General features: G+C 32.7%; 1 non-coding gene across 1 annotated transcript; it reads left to right on the top strand.

Moving 5' to 3' along the window:
* The first annotated feature begins 1,301 nt into the window (after positions 1–1,301).
* On the top strand, positions 1,302–1,408 carry LOC126007591 (U6 spliceosomal RNA). Its single transcript, XR_007495126.1, has one exon. It is a non-coding gene; the product is annotated as a U6 spliceosomal RNA (small nuclear RNA).
* The last annotated feature ends 18,594 nt before the right edge of the window (positions 1,409–20,002 follow it).

Here is a 20,002-nt window from a genome sequence, read left to right as displayed (position 1 = left end):
GACTCAAATATTTAATATCAGTTATTGTACAGGATTTATTTATTTTAAATTATGTCTTTGTTATTTATACAAATGAATATTCAGAGTATGTCTCAATTTTCATGTGTTTAAGTTAAATGTTGTCCATATTCTGAATGCAAATAATTTATAAAATGCACTGTAGTCCTTAGACATTAATTTAAATGAAAAGACTTTTAGAAGATATACTATTTCCCCCAAACTTACCCTCTCTTACCTCTCTTTTTTTTGGTTGCATATTTTAAGAAAAACGTCTTAAAGTCTACATTTGGTCAACTATTACTATCTATCTAATGCTCCATTATTTTGTTCAATCTATTAACATGACTCTGAATAACATAAAAATGGTTTTTTGATAATGTCTTTTTTTCCCAAGTAATAAGGTCTTTGTAGCAGGTTGCTAGCTGTTGCTAGCTGCCAACTTAAGCTCTACAAAGATGAACAAAAATAAGTTCTCAAATGGAACAAAGCAATCTTCCTGTAGCTTCCAGGGTTGGCTCATAGAGCCATGCAAAACCTTTTTTTTTTTTTTTTCAATATATGGACTGATAATTTTGTGATGGTGGTGGTGGGGAGATGGAAGTCACACAAAGATTTTATTTGTAATTCTTTGGTGAATTACAAATTCTAGGCAGAGGCACCAGCCTGGACTTCTAACCCAAGAGGGATACAAATTTTGGTTTTATATGAGAGGTGTATTTAAGCGCTTTGTTCTATACTTCCTTTAATGTAAATCTGTATGTTTAATACAAGGTAATGGTCTCTCAATTTCTACAAATTTGTCAAAGGTTCTGTCTCTCTCTCTCTCTCTCTCTCTCTCTCTCTCTCTCTCTCTCTCTCTCTCTCACTTCTCTCTCTCTCATTTAGCTCAACAGCGATTTGAATCCTTTACAACTGTCTTGAGGGAGTTTTTCTAAGTTTTAACCCTTTGTCTCTAAGCAGACGTTCTCTGTTCATAGGAATAAATAGTTAGACATGAGTCACTTTATTTACCTTTTGAAAACTCAAAAATTGTTGTAACTGTCTGATCTTAATTTGTTTAATCTAGTTAAACACTTTCTGTATGAAAGTACTCTCTACTTGAGTCCAATTCTATTTTATCTGCGTAAATCTTCATCTATTGTTCCATTTTCTCCCCTAACTTTCCCTGTGATTTCTCTAATTATTAATTAATCTTTTTATTTCTTTTTTTATTTTTTTGGGGGGAGAGGGTTGGGTTTGGGGTCACACCCGGCAGCGCTCAGGGATTACTCCTGGCGCTAGGCTCAGAAATTGCTCCTGGTGTGCTCACTTCGGAAGCACATATTCTAAAATTGGAGCAATACCAAGAATATTAGCATCTCCCCTGCACAGGGACGACACGCAAATTTGTGAAGAAATCAGTCCTGGCAGGCAAAGACAGCTACCATATGGGATGCCGGGATTCGAACCACAGTTCTTCTTCATGCAAGGCAAAGCTCCATGCTATCTCTCCGGTCCCAAAATACTTTTATTTCTTTGTTTTTGTTTCAAAGTTCTATAAAGTGTAATGTAGTTTCCCGATTTTTTTGACCTCTCATTTTCTTTATATCCTGCAATCAGGCTTCTAATTCTTAGGTTCACTTGATATTTAGTAATTTTAATGTTTACTTTGTTTTTGAATCCAGTATTTCCCAGAAGTAAGTTTTATCACTTCATATACTTTTGCTTTTTGGATTTTGTTTTGGGGCAAACCTGGAATAGCTCAGGGTTCACTCTGTCTCTGAACTCAGAATTATTCCTGCTAGTGCTCTGGGAACTATATGGAATTCTGAGGATTAACCTGTGTCCTCAATGCACAAGGCAAATGTCCTACCTACTGCACTACAGCATTGTATTCTTGCATAAAACACCTTCAATATATTATAAATTAGATTAAGCACTGTAGTCACTATTATACAATTTTGGAGCCAAAACAGAACGATAGTGGGCAGGGCATTTGCCTTGCACACATCAGACAAGGGCTTTATTCTGGCATCCCCTGTATTACCAAGCACATACAGGAGAAATTCCTTGAGTGTAGTCATATCTAAGTCTTGATCATCACCTGTTGTGACCAAAATCAAAGAAAACAACACCATTTCATTATAGCTTTTAACACACTTAGATATTTGACTTGTATTTTATACTCTCATTTCTTCTTTGATATCTCTCAAGCACTCTGTCACTAAATCTTACTTTTTTTTTTAAATTTGTCATCATTTTTTGCACAATCCCTAGGCATGTATTTATTCACATCTACATGAACTGGCATTATAACCATTGTGGGAGATGATTACTTTTCAACTTTCTACTTCTGTAGTCCATAGTCCATACTGACAGTTACAGACCACCACAATAGATTATATCATTTGAAAATATATTATGGTAATAATAATTGGATGATTATGATATTTTGCAAAATTAGAAAATATTAATAACTAAGAGAAGAGAAATTTTATATAGAAACATCAGACACTATTTTCTTTGATTGTAGTATTTTAAATGTGCCATCAATTGCTTTTGAAAGGCAATTAGGGCTAAAGTGTGATAGACTACAGAAAAGAAAGCCAGTAATGAGAAATAAGGACAAAAATGCAGCCTGCTCCACAGAATATGGCAGATATTCAGAAAGAGGACAGAAGTAGAATTCAGAAGTCAGTGCTAAAGACATTGGAATTTCTAAAGAGAAAGGATCATCTATTGCTTTGCTGAATTAAGAATTGAATTGATATAGCAATTGAGTGAAAGTTTAAAAATGTCATCTGAGTGTGAAGAAAGAAACTTGATATTGGAGACTCAGCTAATTGTGAGTGACTCAGAGTTAAAGAGAGGAGAGTTTTTAATTCCATTGGAATGATTTTTGTCATTTGAAACCTGTAGGCTTAGATAGTCTCTAAATAATTAGATTGTAAGTCAAAACAATTTTTAAGGAAATGAACATAGGATCACAGACTTAAATGGTGTAGAAAACAAAATAATCAAAAATGAAGTGCAGAGAAGCTCTTTGATAAAGTAAGGATAATGAACAGATAGCTAAATTGAAGTTTTTTTTTTTGTGATTGTGAAGACTAAGTTTATCACCAGAGTTTCATAGGCATTTTTAAGATTTGAGATAGGATTTTTTTTTTGTTTATGGGCCACACCCAGTGACACTGAGGGGTTACTCCTGGCTATGCGCTCAGAAATCGCTCCTGGCTTGGGACCTGATGGGATGCATGGTCCATCCTAGGTCAGCAGAGTGCAAAGCAAACGCCCCATCACTGTGACACTGCTCAGGCCCCTGCGATAGGATTTTAAGAAAAACAACAAAACAAATCAAATGCCCCCTTTGAATATTTCTAGCTTACTATTTATTTATTATAGAGTATAAAATTATATGTTTTCAAGTACAGGCACTTTTGTTCTTTTGCCACTTTTCTTCACATATAAAATTAAAAGTAAAAGATACTTGTGTATTTCTGCTGGTGAAATACATAAAGGATAAATATCATCAAAATGACCACTTTACCTAAATTACTATATAGATTCAATGCAATCCCTATTCAAATTCAGACAACATTCTTCAAGGACTTAGTAAAATCAATTATAAAGTTTGTGTGGAACCATAAAAGACCTATGATAGCCAAATCCATATTGAAAAAAACCAAATCAAACAAAACAAAAATATAAAGCAAGAAACTGGAGACATATCCTTACCTAGTTTGAAGCTCTCCTACCAAGTCATAGTAATCAAAATAGCATGATATTGGGAAAAAGACAGACTTTCAGACCAATGGGTCAGAATAGAATATCCAGAGACAAATCCCCAGGTATATAGGAAACTAATTTTTGATAAAGGAGCCAAGAATTTGAAAATGGAATAAAGACAGTCTTAACAAATGGTGTTAAACAATTGGATAGCAATATATAAAAAACTAATTTTTGATAAAGGAGCCAAGAACTTGAAAATGGAATAAAGACAGTTTTAACAAATGGTATTAAACAATTGGATAGCAATATATAAGAAACTAAAGATTGATTCATATCTTATACCTTACACAAAAGTCAATTCAAATTGGATTAGAGACCTTGAGATTAGACCCAAATCCATAAAATTCACTGAAGAAAACATAAGCAGAATACTCCAAGACTTAGACATCAAGGAAGTATTTGATGATACGATGCAAATGAAATATAGCATCCAATCTGAATTAATGAGACTATATTAAACTAAAATGTTTCCATATAGCAAAAAAAAAAAAAAAACCACACAGGCTAAAGTTAGAAGACAACTGAATGGGAGAAAAAAATTTCACTCAACACTTCAGACAAAGGTTTTATATATAGGATATATAAAATACTCACAAAATTTAAGTCCACAGAACCTTAAAAATTCATAAAAAATGGGGATATAAAATAAGCAGACACTTCTCTGAGGAAGACCAACAGATGACCAACGGACACATGAATAAATGTTCATCATCACATATCAGTATGGAATTTCAAGACATCATTGAGATATCTATCATCTTACATCAAGAAAGATGGCACATATAAAAATAAAGGGAACAATGTTTGTTGGCGGAGATGGGGTGAGAAAGGAACTCTCATCTACTGCTGGTAGTAATGCTGGTGGGAATACTGCCTGATCCAACCCTATGAAAAGCAGTATAGAGGGTTCACATTAATTCAAAATCAAGCTTCCATATTACCCATAAATTCTTCTCTTAGGTATTTAGCCCCAGTATAGAAAAATATCCATCCAAAAGTCTGTCTGTACACCACTATTGATGCAGCAATCAGTACAATAATCAAGATTTGGATCAATCTAGATTTCCAACAACAAATAAGCAGATAATGAAGACATGGTGCATGTATACAATGGAATAATACATAACTGTAAGGAATGGTGCAATCATGTAATTATAGCAACATGGATGGAACCAGAAAATAACATGTCAAATTAAATAAGTCAGAAGAAGAAGGATAAATACAGAATGATATCACTTATATGTGGTGTTTAGAATGACTGAATGAAGAAATGCAATAATCTATATCAGAGTTGTTTCAAACACCCTTGACCCCAGAGTATTGCCAGGAGAAGGAAAGAAACTGAGTGGAAGAGGACCATAAATATGAAGGGATATGGCCAAGGGCCAAGAAGTTTCAGTTACATTGATGTTGTTTAAAAAGGACATAACTAGGGGCCAGATTGATAGCACAGCGGTAGGGTGTTTGCCTTGTATGTGGCCTATCTAAGATGGACATTGGATAGATCCCCCAGCATACCATAAGGTCTTTGGAGCCAGAAGCAATTTCTGAGCACATATCCAGGAGAAACCCCTTAGCATCACAGGGTGTGGGCCAAAAAGCAAACAAACAAAAAAAATCAAAAAAAAAAAAAAACCAACAAAAACAAAACTAAATATCCAAGCCAACGCAACAAGAATGGAATAGAGAGTCACAAACTTTAGAAATCTAAACTTAAAATGAGTTTGTTTTATTGGTAGGGTGGGGTCTGGGATGCACTGTACTTGGGGAATCTTGATGGAGAAAGGTGGACATTGGTGGTGGAATTGGCCCTAATTTGTTGTATGTCTGAAATCCAACTGTGAAGGATTTTGTGAATCACAATGGTTTCAATAAAATAAAATAAAAAGGAAATAGTTAAATGAGTTTCTGAAAGAGTAGTTTGAATTATGTAATCATGCTGGGGTTTATTTGCTAGAAAATGTGCAAGAATAATTAGTGCTGGCAGGGATGTGGGGAGAAAGGAACTCTCAGTCACTGCTGGTGTGAATGCAATCTAGTCCAGCCTTTTATGAAAAACAATATGGAGATTCCTCAAAAAACTGGAAATTGAGCTCTCAGATGATCCGGCTGTACCACTCCTAAGGATATATCCAAGGAACACAAAAACACAATACAAAAATGCCTTCTGCACACTTATACTCATTGCATTGCTATTTACAATAGCCAGAATCTGGAAACAACCAGATGACAAAACAGTAGTTTAAAATTATCTAAGGAAGCTTATTTTTGTGAATGTTCAAAACATTGAGTGAAGAGAAGATCAAAGTATCCCCATTTGCTAGATTATATTTCCTCATCAAATCATTCTATATACCACAGATAAGTAAAATCATCCTATGTTTGTCCTTCTTTTTCTGACTTCACTCAAATATCAACTATTGAACTTTGAACTGTGCCTCTCAATGGAGAGAAAGCATGGGAACATTGATGGAGAGAGGTCAACAATGTTGCTGGGATTGGTATTGAAATATTGTATGCCTATAACTTTGCAAATCAGGGTTCTTTAATTAAATACATATAATTAAATTATATAAATAATATGTAAATTTATATAAATATATATGTAAATAAATTAAATAAACAAATATATAAATTAAATATAATTAATTAAATACAAAATTATAAAATAAATCCTCAAAAAAACAAAGAGAAGACGCTGCTTGGATAAAATAAAATATCTAATAGTTGAGCAAACTTCTAATTTCAACTGGTTTATATAGACAATATCAGTTAATTAGTTTCCAGCTTACTAGTGGTTTTGTATGCAAAATTAGGATAAGTGCTCCAATGCTAATATGATAGAAATTAATATATAGGAGTATACCAAAAACTATTATTGAAAAACAAGAACTTAATTTAGGATATAATTTAAAAACCCTGTGAACTGGCAACATCTCTTTAAAATGAATGCATTTAAAAACAAAACAAAAGTAAATGAAGAATAACAAACACAAACACATACTTTCTTTTTTTTATTTTGGGCCACACCCAGTGATACTTAGGGGTACTTTTGGCTATATTCTTAGAAATCGCTCCTGGTTGGGGGACCATATGGGATGCCCAGGGATCGAACCGATGTCTATCCTGGGTCAGCCACATACAAAGCAAATGCCCTAGTACTGCGCCATTGCTCTGCCTCAGACACATATGTACTTTTTTTAATTCTTTGAATAAGGTATAAAACCTTAGAAGATTGCCAGTTTTTTGGCTAAGAAAAGTTTCAATGAGTTTGCCTTAAAATTCAAAGAAATAGTTTATAAATTAGGTTTCAAATCACTGGGAATATTTCTATGAAAAAAGAATTATACTGGGTTTTAAAAATTATCAAATGAGATCTAACAACACATTAGCAGTGCAAACAAATTGTCTAGTGAGGTTCACCAACACATTTAATAATAGTATAAAAACAAATAAAATGTTCGTTAGAATAAATTTACCCTTTTTTCCTTTGGTATATATTTCTGAAATGAAATTAGTGATTGGGTATTAGTTTAATTTTAATCACCGGTATTGTAGGGTTTTTTTTTGTTGTTGTTGTTTTGTTTTGTTTTTGGGTCACACCTGGCAGCGTTCAGGGGTTCTTCCTGGCTCTATGCTCAGAACTCACTCCTGGCAGGCTCGGGGACCATATGGGATGCTGGGATTTGAACCACTGACCTTCTGCATGCAAGGCAAACAAGCTACCTCCATCCTATCTCTTGGCCCCAGTTTTGTATTCTATAATTTTAGTAAAAAAAAAAAAAAAAACTTTATTAGGGGCTGGAGTAATAGCAGAGCAGTAGGGCATTTGCCTTGCAAGCAGCTGACCCAGGACTGACCTGGATTTGATCCCCAGCATCCTATATAGTCTCCCAAGACAGAAGCGATTTCTGAGAGTATAGGCAGGAGTAACCCCTGAGTGTCACTGGGAATGACCCCTCCAAAAAAAAAAAAAAAAAAAAAAACAAAAGAAAAACAAAAAAAAGTATTAGAAAAGAGTCTGAAACAAAATTTTCCCATTCTTTTAGTAAATTTTATTTAGATATTGGCTCTATACATTCTTTTTGTTTGTTTTATTTTGATTTTTGGGGGGCCACACTCGGTGACACTCAAGGGTTACTCCTGGTTATGTATTCAGAAATCGTCCCTGGCTTTGGGGGACCATATGGGACTCTGGGGATTGAACCAAGGACTTTTCTGTGTCAGCCGAGTACAAGACAAAAGCCCCACCACTGTACTATCACTTAGCCCCCCACCCAATGTCCATTCTTAAGGAATTACATAAGGAAGTATTAATGTTTCAGTTAGCTACAAAAGTAGAGAGTCCTAGGCACCTTGATTGTGGTAGTATCCAGTAAACGTGTACATTAATACTATATATTTAAATACTATTACAATCATATTACTTAAAATACAATAACAAAGCTATAAAAAAAACAACAAAATATGAAACACTGCTTTCCTAAAATTAGAAGCAGTGTTTTGAAATTGAATCATTATATCTTTGTGAGAAATGTAGTACAGGTGTTTCTAACCCACACATGGACACAATACACATGTTTATAATAAATTCATAGGCACATGCACTGATTATGAAAGTACAATATATAACACAAGAATAATATGCAGTTTCAAGGAATGATGGGATTATGTAATTACTACAACTTGGTTGTAATTGAATGGAATTATGTGAAATAAATCAGAAGATGGACATATCAGTATATTTTTATTTCTCTATTATTACTAGAATAACTGGAATGCAGAGTTTTAAGTGGGAGCTAATTAGCTAACCCTTGACCCCACTACTTATGGAGAAGAAGGATATGGAAGGAAAGAAATCAAGATGGGGGAATAATAATAGGCAGGCAGTAAGTAATGGGGAGCAGGTGTCAAGGGCTTCTGTATCTTGGTGATATAGAGGGGTATCATAATTATATATCCAACTGCAGTGCCTAAAAACAATGAAAGCAAACTATAATAACTAATATTGAATATGTGTCTGTTAAGAGTAAGCCTGGGGAAACTGGTTAAGGGCAGTGGTAGTGTGACTGATACTAGAATTTTGTCACCTGAAAAACAACTTATGAATAGCTTTTCAAATGGTGCTTTAACAATTTCTTTTTTTTAGAAAGACAGCACTACTGGTAGGTCTCTTGCCTTGCACATAGCAAACCCTGGTATTCCATATTGTCCCCTTATCTTGGCCAAGAATGATTCCTGAGTGCAGAACCAGAAATCCTGAGCATCCCCAATTGTGGCCCAGAAACAAAAACTTCTTTTAAATGGGGCAAAGGGGTGTTTGCATCTTGTCATCTGTTGATGAAATTAATTTTTAGTCATTCTCTTCACATTAAATAATAATGTCTGCAACAAAGTCTCACTGTTGGAAAAAGATTTCAAATTTAGTAGTTCAACTATCTGATTCCAGGGAAAGGAAGAATACTGGAGAGATTAAGGCACTGCTTCATATGTGAGTCACCCTTGTTCGATTGCCAGCACACTTCAGTTTTGCATATGGTACCTAACGCTAGCAATGCTAGGTGTCATCCCTGACTACAGAATCAGTAAAAAAGAGTGAGCAACACTGGATGTGGCTAAAAAAGAAAAAAATATAGCAATACCTTAGTTTCAGGGCTGAGGTTGGGAGTTGTTTTATTTAACACTTATATTTGTATCTAAGTGTTTCCTGGAGTTAATCCCTACTTTGTGAATTATTAAAATTGCTTTTACTTATTATTCAGTTGATATATGATCACTTCCTGTTGCATTAGGAATTGGAACAATAAAATTAGAACAAGTGACTATATGATAGTTATTAGAAATAGCTGTTATAGCTATAATTGGGTCTCAAACATTAAAATAATATATATGTCTTTGCTTTGCCACTATAAAATATTACACATTCAAGTGACTTTGGTAAACATTAGAAGCAAGTAAAATGTAAGTTTAAAGACAAGTATTTTGGGGATTGAATATGGTAGAAAAATGAAGGATAAGTGTAATAAACCCTTGAATATTCACAGATTGGTTAGCTTCCTGTGATTATCAATGCCCTTTGAGTCTCCTTATCCTTCAACCACTATTGAATATTTCTCTGCTCATTAACACCTGTCTAGGAGTGGGAAGGTGAAATGCTAATCAGCCAATTTGGTTAATTATTAGCTGATATGAGTCTCTTTATTTTATTCTTTTAAAATGTAGTCGTTTGCTAAGATGTGGTCTGGATTCCTAAAATTTATGCCAATCCCTTCTCCCCTCTTTTTTTTAAACTGTATAAATTAGTTCAAATATTCAGTTTTCACACTAAAGAGAATAAAAATTCTAATAATTCATTAGTTCTTAAATTTCATGTAACTTCATGACATTTGTTTTCTTTCTTTTACTTTTTTCTTCTTTCTTCCTTTCTACCTACTTTCCTTTCTTTCTTTTCTTCTTTCTTTTTCTTGTTTTCTTTCTTTTTGTTACTTGCTCAGGGGTGACTGCTCTGCACTCAGGAATCACTCTAGTTGAACTCAGAAACTATATGGAATGCCAGGGATCCAACCTTGAAAGACAAGTGTTTTACCCACAATGGCATGACTGCAACCCTTTATAAGGCATATATCTTACTGGGATGTGATGAGAAAATTCTAATCTTCTACAGGAAAATACAGAATACAATATTTGTAATTTTTAATGTAGCCATATAAAAATAACTGCATTTGCTAACTGAAGTTAAACCAACAGGGAGTCAATTTGAAGGAAATAAGTTACAATTATCCTCCTCTCCTTTGCCTTTGGTAGACATTATAGGACCCTCCCTATACCCAAAAAGGGATAGAAGAATGTTCTGAGTATTAAGGGTACTAAGAATAAATAGGAGCTATCGCAGATAAGATTACTTTCAACTCTTTATTTCATGTTTTCAGCATAGACCCCAAGATCTGTAATTATCTGAGGGAATGTGCAGGGCTTACAATACTCTTTAGTTCTTTTGCCTTTTATTTCTTTTTGCCTATTTCTTTTGGAAATGGGAGATCTTGTCTCTTTCTCTCTCTCTCTCTCAGTTCATCTACAGTGACAAAAAAAGAAGTGCTGAAGAGTCTAGCCTAGGGAGATGAGGTTATTTTTGTTCCAAGCTGAAGCTGATACTTCTGCTGAGCCACAAGTGCTGCTTGGAAAGGGCTCACTCAGGTTGTTTCCAGGGGAGAACTCTGTAGAGAAGAGGTAAAGTTCAGCAGAATAACAAAGGAGCAGCAGAAACAGCCAAGAAAACGAAAACGAAGAGCCTTCACGTTTTCACACAGAACCTCCAGAGTTCCAGAATACTAAAGTATTTTGTAAGTTGCCACAGGACTGGACCTTTTCTCCTTTCTCCAACCAGTATGACTGAGATCACCACTGAAGGTACTGCTATCATTTGCCAATTGTATCAGTTAAGGGGTAAGGTAGAAATGGACAATTAAAAGTCAGGTCAATATATTGACTTAAAATGTTGCTTTCAGCAATTTTCATGTCTTAAGATTCACTATGGAAACAGTACAAGTCAGTTTGGGAGCTGAGAAGCTGACAGATGTATGTGCCAGGGCAATGAGAGGCTCCTCGGAAAATTTGCATGTGGAATCTGTTCTTTGCTATGTCTAAGGCCCTACTAGCTAATAGTTGTCATCTGCACCTCTATAAATAGATCTGGTCATGAAGCTGAGACTTACAAAGCTTACATGGGAGAGATCATGATAAACATAAAATACTGCATTTATTGTTTAAACAGAAAATTTTTTCAGCATTTTGTCATGTGATATTTCAAAATAAACATCTTAATTAGAATGAGATTTTCTTTTAATTAGACATGTTCATTTGTATTTTTAATACAATTAAATAATACAATTTAAAGCATAACTTCACTTCTCTTTTAAAAGTCATTTATTTTACTACTGATGGATATTTAACAAAAAATTTAGCTCCCAACCCCAAATCACTATTAAGATTTAAAAAGTCAAGTATTGGGGGGACTTTATTCTTTTCAAAGATATTCTCTTTTCTACTTAAATTATGAACTCTATCTGAAAACACATATATTCAATGCTTATTTTGAGAGAAACTGTCATAATTAAAACATAATTTTATTTTTAAACATGATGGTAACTATTATTCATATATGATATATATGTAAGTAATTTTAAACAGGAACTTTTAAAGTAATTAAAACATCTGTAAATAGATACAATCTAGTTCTAATTGGAGTGAAAGTTTGTGAGATGGTTCTAAACTTTTCTACTGACAGCTTGAAGGAAATTAAACAGGTGGCACTCTACAGCTTCCAATTTAGGGCTGCATTGGTTTCATTAAACAGTTGAAGAATACAGCACATAGTTCTTTATGTTGATGTAAGTATGGACAAAGAATAATTTGCACTGACATTTTATGAAGGAAAATGCCTCACATATAGTATCTTCTGAGAAATAGTCTCCCAAATTAACGAAAACAATTTATGAAAATTTTAACAGGTATTTTTCTCAAGACATCATATGATTGCATTTAAGTATTAGACAATTCAATAAAGTCAGCAGTATTAGCTTCATTTTGTTAAAAACACAATTGCTACTCTGAAGATATGTGATTTACATAGGATACATCATTGCCAAGATTAGAAGCCAAATTTTTCTAATCGAGATTGTGTTTTTTCTTTTCTGTAAGAGGATATCAAGCTTACTGTAATAAAGTTAATTTAGTATTCACTAAATGATTATAGCTTTTATCCTCTTTCTCCGTAGGTATTTTGTATCATGTGGTCTTAGGTGAGATTTAAGGACAAGTATCTATAGAAATTTTATGCTTAGCATTGAGTAAGTTATTAACATACTTTTAATATATTTCTATATATATTCCACAGAGTATGAATTGTCAGATAATTTAATCTCTTGGGCAACACAGTTTTGGATTTCCTATTGATTATGATCTCTATAGAACTTTGCACTTAATTCATAAAACATTTTATATGAGCGTTCTTGATTAAGAAACATATATTGGTTTCTGTGTCCTTAGGTGTTTTCTATTATAAATTAATTTAATGATTAATAAATGAAATTCTAAAACAAAATCCAGTTTCTTAGATATGATCATTTTTTCTTTACTGGCCTTGTCAGTTGAAAGAAATCAAAGTCATCCAGACATTAGTGAGATTTTTTTCCCTTTTTGTAATGATTTATAATCATATTTAGCCAACGTACATCAGATTGCCAACTGAAATGACCGTAAAATTTAAGATTAGTACCACAGTCATAGTGATTATTTACAGATTCTTGCATAGTGCTCTATTAAACCCTTACTTTTATTCTCATATTTCTCACTTTTGGTGCCATGGCTAAAATAACCATTCTGTCTTTCTCAAGAGGTGTGTACTTTCTTACAGGTCTTGTCATATTTCCTTCAGCCTGGATACTATTTTTGTTTCATCTGCTTTTTATATTTTGTCATCACTTTGTATACATTGCTACAATATAAACACTGCATCAGTATTTAAGGATAACCATATACCATACCCATCCACTTACAAAAACAAGTAAACACTTTGGGCAGAGTCCAGAAAGAACATGGGAACTCTGGTGAAGGGAATTTGCCAGTGGTAGTCAGTAGCGTAGGTTTTGAAACAAAATAGGCCTAACACTCATTATCAATAACTTTTTAAATCACATTTATTTAAAAATAAACTACAAAGGTAAGAGTTTGAGAAGCCTCCTAATATTCAGTTCACTTTCCTCATCCCTTGTTTTTATTGTGTGTTTGTTTTGTTTTAAGGTTTTAGGTCAGTGCTTGCACTGCTCATCAGGGCTTACAGCTGGATCTGTGTTCAGTGATAACTCCTAGAAGGGTTCAGGGGAACATATGGATACTATGAAATGAACCCCTGCTTGATGGACTATGTCTCTGGGACTACATCTTAAGTTTTTAAAACCTAAGGCTAATAAAGATGATATGACTATTTTGTTAATTAATAATTAAAGGAAGATACAATTCATAACATCCCTAGCTTAGCCCATTGCTTAGTCAGCTCTATAACTCTGAACATGTCTATAAACTTTACCAAGTTCTTCAGATAGAATTCCACTACATGTTCCCAACTAGATTACGTCATTTGTCAGAATAAAGGAAGCTAAATATAGAATTGCAGATCAGGTACAGAGTAACAGATGATCTAGAAGTAGAGCAAAGTTGAATCACAACAAATTTTGGAAGAATGGTGCCTTTGATTCTTTGATTAAATTAATACAGATAATCATAAAATGGTAGTTAAGTGTGTATTTATTTTAAGACTCTAGACTCAAGTACAATATTAAGTTTTCTTTATGATTACCTATTCAACTATAGATTACTAAAAGGGATACTCAGTATTGGTATCGTTATAAAGGAAACTGAGGTTTAGAGGAATGAAAATTAGCTTGCATTTACTTGGTGGTTTATGGGGTAGCTAGAATTTATATCTGAATCACTTGATATAAAGTCCTGCTAAATAATTTTCTCTCAATGTATAAAATTAATATTATGGTGGATGCTAAATTAGAGATTGATTGGGATGTTAGGAACCAATTTAGCTTGACTTAAGCTGCATTACATAGATTATGGAAACAGATAATTGGACCATACACAAACACTAGGGTTAGGACTATAAATAGATTTTTACCATCTTTCAGAGGCCCAGATATTCCTGGACAAGTGTCACAGTTAGCTCCTCTCTCTGAGAGGTTCAAATGAACTTTAGCTACCAATTGCAGTATCTATGTGATCACATATATTACTAATCAAAAATATCTTTTGAATAATTTTAATAAGAAAGGTTCCACTAATTCTTAAGAACTTGATTGAACAGATGGAGAAGTTTTAAGGTTGAAAAATGTATATATTCTCCAATTTGCAATTAACTAATTAATATTAAACATATGGTGTACAATAATGCTTATATAATTATTTTCTAGGGGTCCAAGGAGCATTAAGTAAGATAATTATGAATTTGTAATAGATTCAAACTGGTAGATATTTCATTTATAATTAATTAGGCACTTATTGGAATAATGTTGGTAAATTTTTTCTCTATAAACTAATTCATTTTGTTCTTTCTTATGTTTAATCCTTTCAGCATTTCTTATAGTTAGCTTTGATGTTCTTGAACTCCATTAGCCCTTCAGGTTTTAGGTGAACTCTTTATGACTTTATCTTATTTTCATTGTTCTTATTTTAGTTTTGGGCTATACCCAATGGTGTCCAGGGGACACTCCTGGCTAAGGAATTTCTATTGGTGGTGCTTGGGAAGACTGTATGGGATTCTGAGAATCAAACCCAGGTCATTATATACAAGGCAAAAAAAGCCTTGCTATACTGATGCTCTGACTTGAGCTTTTTTTCTTTTTCTTTTTCTTTTTTTTTGGCTTTCATCTAGTTTTATTTTTATTTTTTTTATGACTTTTTTTTATTATGAGAACAAAGTTGCAAATAAAGAGGACAAGGTAAAGTTACAGTGGGAAGACAATCTCCCACAAACATAATTCTCAGAAGAAATTCCCTTGTTGACACCTTAATTTTGAACTTTCAGCCAAAGAACATTAAGAAAAAAAAAAAAACAAATGCACAATTACTTTGTCCCTCAAGTCCCCAGATTGTAGTACATTATAACATTTCTTAGCAGTACACAAAGCAATCTAAAGCCACAAAATTTATGTAACTCTTTTAACATTTAAGGCATATAGTGTTTTTTATTACAGTTCCATGCACATGCATATTAGTTTAAGTTGTCCTCATAAGTTTATGTTTTTCTTTAAGGATTAGAGTCAAAGAAGCCCAGCAAAATGGTGTTAGAGTGGCAATTGTTGTTTGCATAGGCCCAGCAAAATATGGGGGACATGGAAAGGAAAAGCCTTGACCTAAATACTAGAAGACCTTACCTCTGAAGTTTTCTGGCATAAGACCATACTAGGTTGTCCAACCCAAGTCACCATCTGTAGTGCCAATTACTTTTATTTTTCACACAGTCCCTGTTGTTGGTGTCAAGTTTCTGTAGTTAAAGATCCTGGAATCTGTGCATATCCTACATCGAAGTCAGGATTTGAGCTTTTTTTTTAAGTTATAAGAGACTGTGCCTATTTTTAACTTCTGATCTATTAAATAAACCCAATTTTAAAAATAGATAGTAGACTTTATATAAAATTATTTTTATTGTTGCATTCCTGAAGCATATATCAGTTTTATAATAAACCTATTAGATAACTTTATTGAAAATTAAGTATAAAGGTAATTTTATTACACATTTTATTGTTATAATATATAAACTGTAGAATACACTTTGTCAAAACTAGTAGCTATGTAATCATTTTAGGTCAGAGATAAAAGCACTACACTACTACTAAACTATAATACAGCATTAAAATAATTATTTAAATGTGACATATTAGAAAGTGTGGTTTTTTAGGTTACACATTAAGTTGAAAGGAATGGAAACAACTAGTATTTGCATGGATGTGGGAGTAAAACAGGGCCCACTACTGGTGGAAAAGCCCACTGATTCCACCATTTTGGAAAACTGCATGAACATTTCTCATAAAAAATAAAAGATCTTTCATATAACTCAAAAACAGCATCTCTCAGGGCATACAATTTTTATTCTGAAAACACCCTGTATAGCACTATTCAAAAATAGCCAAAATTTGGAAACAATTGAAGTGTCCAAGAACATATGACCAAATAAAACTACATAGTACATGAAAACACCCTGGTACATAAACACAATAGAAAACTATCAAGCTATGAGTAAAAATTAAATCATGCAATTTTTGGTTAAGTGAATAGAACTTGAAGTTATCATACTGAATGAAGTCAATCCAAAGAAGAGAGACAGATGTATAATTATATCTTTCATAATTGTGATATAAAGATGCCGAGTACATGGATAACAAAGGACCATAAATAACAAATTCTAAAGAATTGCTCTACATAACAGAGCTTTCCAAGATTGTGAGCAGGTGAAGGTGTTGAAGCAGGGAAGAGGAGTTTCTGTGATACATACAATAGTAGGACACTGATGGGACTGTGGTGTTGGAATGCTGTATGCATGAAACTCTATCATTAATGGTATTGTAAAATTGTCAAACCTGATAATGAAAATAAAACTAAAGAAAAAAAAAGCATTAGCTGTACTACTTAATCATACCTGAGCATGAGCGAACTCACAAAAAGGGACTGGTATATGTTGGTTAACCATGAATAAAGTAACAGGAATTTTTCTAATTTTTCATAAGGTTGTACCTGTTAGAAAACTGAACTTAACTATTTTACACTGTGAAAAGGGAAATCTCAGGGAAATTCAATGGCTTCTCTCTTAAAGTAGATTTAAGACTAACTTGGCTACATTTAGATATATTTTTTTTCTTGTAGTTCTAAATTTTAATGATGACTTTTCTATATTTTAAGAAGATTGTAACCCTAAAAGTTATTTTATTAACTTAAATTCTTTGTAAAATTTTCATTTTTTTATAATTGTAACTTTATTTTTTTGCTTTTTTGAGCCACACCTGTGACGATCAGGGGTTACTACTGGCTATTTGCTCAGAAATTGCTCCTGGCTCAGAAGACCATATAAGACACTGGTGATCGAACCAAGGTCCATCCTGGATTGGCTGAGTGGAAGGCAAACGCCCTATCACTGTGCTATTGCACTGGCCCCTCAAAATTGTAACTTTAATATAAAAATGAATCTACTTCAAAATGTAACAGCAAATTAAGGCTAGTTGGCTATAAAACTTAAGAATATTTAGATATTTAAAACTTTTTATACTTTTTGTATTGATTTTTAATCAGTTAACAATCTTTACTATGAAAAGTATACAAAATGATGTAACTAAGGGATTTTAACTTCATCTATATTGACTTTGAGGGTAAATATGTCTATTAGAAATAAAATGTCTAGATTATTAAGATATTCCTGTTAAACATCTAAATTTAATAGTTGTGCTTAGTTGGCATTTAAACTATTCTTATTTTCTCCCTTTTACATAAAAAGAAATTCTTTAGGACATGTTTAACATATTTAAAATGCATATGATATTAAGTACGGTAATACATTTCAAGAAAGAAAATGAGGAAGAATATCTAGTTATCTAGTTACTATGCACTAACCCTATGTCAACCTAGTAACTAAGGTTATGATTTCTACCTTCTATTCAGTTTTAAAATTTAGGAAAATATGTCAAATTTAAGTTTTTGTTCATCTCCTTTCTAGTTTTCTCTGAGAAATATTAGTGTTTTTGATAGTAGGATAATATGCTATTTGAGTATCATATAAACATGTTTTTTCACAAAATGAGAAATATGCCAAGACAGATGAACTTTCTGAGCCAAAATGATAGCAGTTTCTATCTTGAAAGCAAGTAGAGAATGAAGTCCTGCTATTCTCTGTATAAGTGAAGTTTATTCTCTAAACATCAAGCATCTCTATGTCTGCATGCCTAAAGTCAAAGGCACACAGAATTTATAATTTTTAAATGCCTTTGCTACATAAATGAGTGATTTTTATCCCAAAATACAGGCAATGTGGTTTTTAATGCATTTAAACATTATATTTAGTATATACTAATTTGATATTTTTATTTACTATTTGTAGAGAATGTGGTCTTGATTAAGAATCTTAGTATTATAATTTTAGTCTGGTGTAAAGAAAGATAAATTGTGCTCAGTAAACTGTATGTATAGGGAAACTTGGATTTATTCAAGTATAATGGAAAAACAACTCACTGAGGTAGACAAATCAAATCCTTATTATTAAATTGATCAATTAGTCTTCTCTTTCCAACATATCTACTGAAATGTATAGAAAAACTAAATAAAATGTCCTTGGTATAAAAACTTAGTTTTAAAAATGTTTCAGAACAATGGTGAGGTTTGGATGAGGAAATCAATTTTCAATTAACACTTTCCAAGTACTTTTTAAAAAGATTTTATTAGTAAAGCTATTGTTGCCTTTGAAAATAAAATTAGCATGTGATTAAAAAATTTTGTTTGTGATAGAAATCTGATAATGTCAAGATAAAATGGTAAATATAGCATGAAACTTCTTGAACATTCTGTGCGGGAGCTATTATTTTTGTGTATACTTATTTAGCTTAGGTTTAATTCCCTTGGGGGAAAGGAGTATACTATGAGTAATTCTCATATGGTAAATTTCCAAGCTAATGAATTTATATCTGTCAAGTTAGGTATTACATTTAGAATAAGGCAAACAAGATACCTTCATTTGAAGTGACAGAACAATTTAGAATTTAGTATATTAATTACCAACATAAATTTATAATATCTTAGTAAATTTTATATTATTGTTTTATTTGTTGTAGACATATTTGAATATGTTCAGGGAATATTTCTGCTTCTGTGCTGAGGAATGACCTTTGGCAGTGGTTGAGGTACTATACAGTATGTTAGAAATTATTCACTGCATGCAAAAGTCTTCTGTATTAGTGTAAGAAATTTTTAGGAGAATCAATTTGTAGTGCCCATTACACCAAAATGAATAGAAAACAATGGTGACCTAAAGTTGTACAAGATAAAGTCTGTGACTTTAGTATGATTAATTGAAAACTAATCAAGGAAGATAAAACAATAATCATAGGAATAAATATAGGATGGATTTTCAAGTATGACTTTTAGTCTGTATTTTTAAAAATTATAGGTATTGGGACCAGAGTAAAATCACAGTGGTAGGGAATTTTTGCCTTTTATGTGGACTACCCAGAATGAAACCAGGTTCAATCTGGCATCCTATATAATGCCCCGAGCCTGCCAGGAACAATTTCTGAGCACAAAACCAGGAGTAACCCCTGAGTGCTGCCAGGTGTGGCACCAAAAAAACAAACAAACAAAATAATAGATATTTAGTTGAATAATGTTATGCTTATGTTCAAGCATATGATAATTATTGAGCATACATTAAACTGCTTAATTTACTCCAGAATGTTAAAGACGGCTACATTTTTGAAAATGATACTTTGTACGTATCATTGTTGGAAAGATGAAATATTCAAGGAATAAGGAGACTAGAAGTAAGTTTTATCAATTAACTATAGAGAAAGATAATAAATGAGGAACCGTAGTCCGTGGGTTAAGATACGATTTTATGTCTAAGAAATTGCATAGAAATATTGGTTTATACACTGCATTTTTGCTCAGTCATCATAGTGCTGCAATATTGAAAGGT

Source organism: Suncus etruscus, chromosome 4 (assembly GCF_024139225.1).
Source record: "Suncus etruscus isolate mSunEtr1 chromosome 4, mSunEtr1.pri.cur, whole genome shotgun sequence".
NCBI classification, from domain to species: Eukaryota; Metazoa; Chordata; class Mammalia; order Eulipotyphla; family Soricidae; genus Suncus; species Suncus etruscus.
Note: the sequence above shows the minus strand (reverse complement) of the source record. Positions and strands in the feature narration are given on the sequence as shown.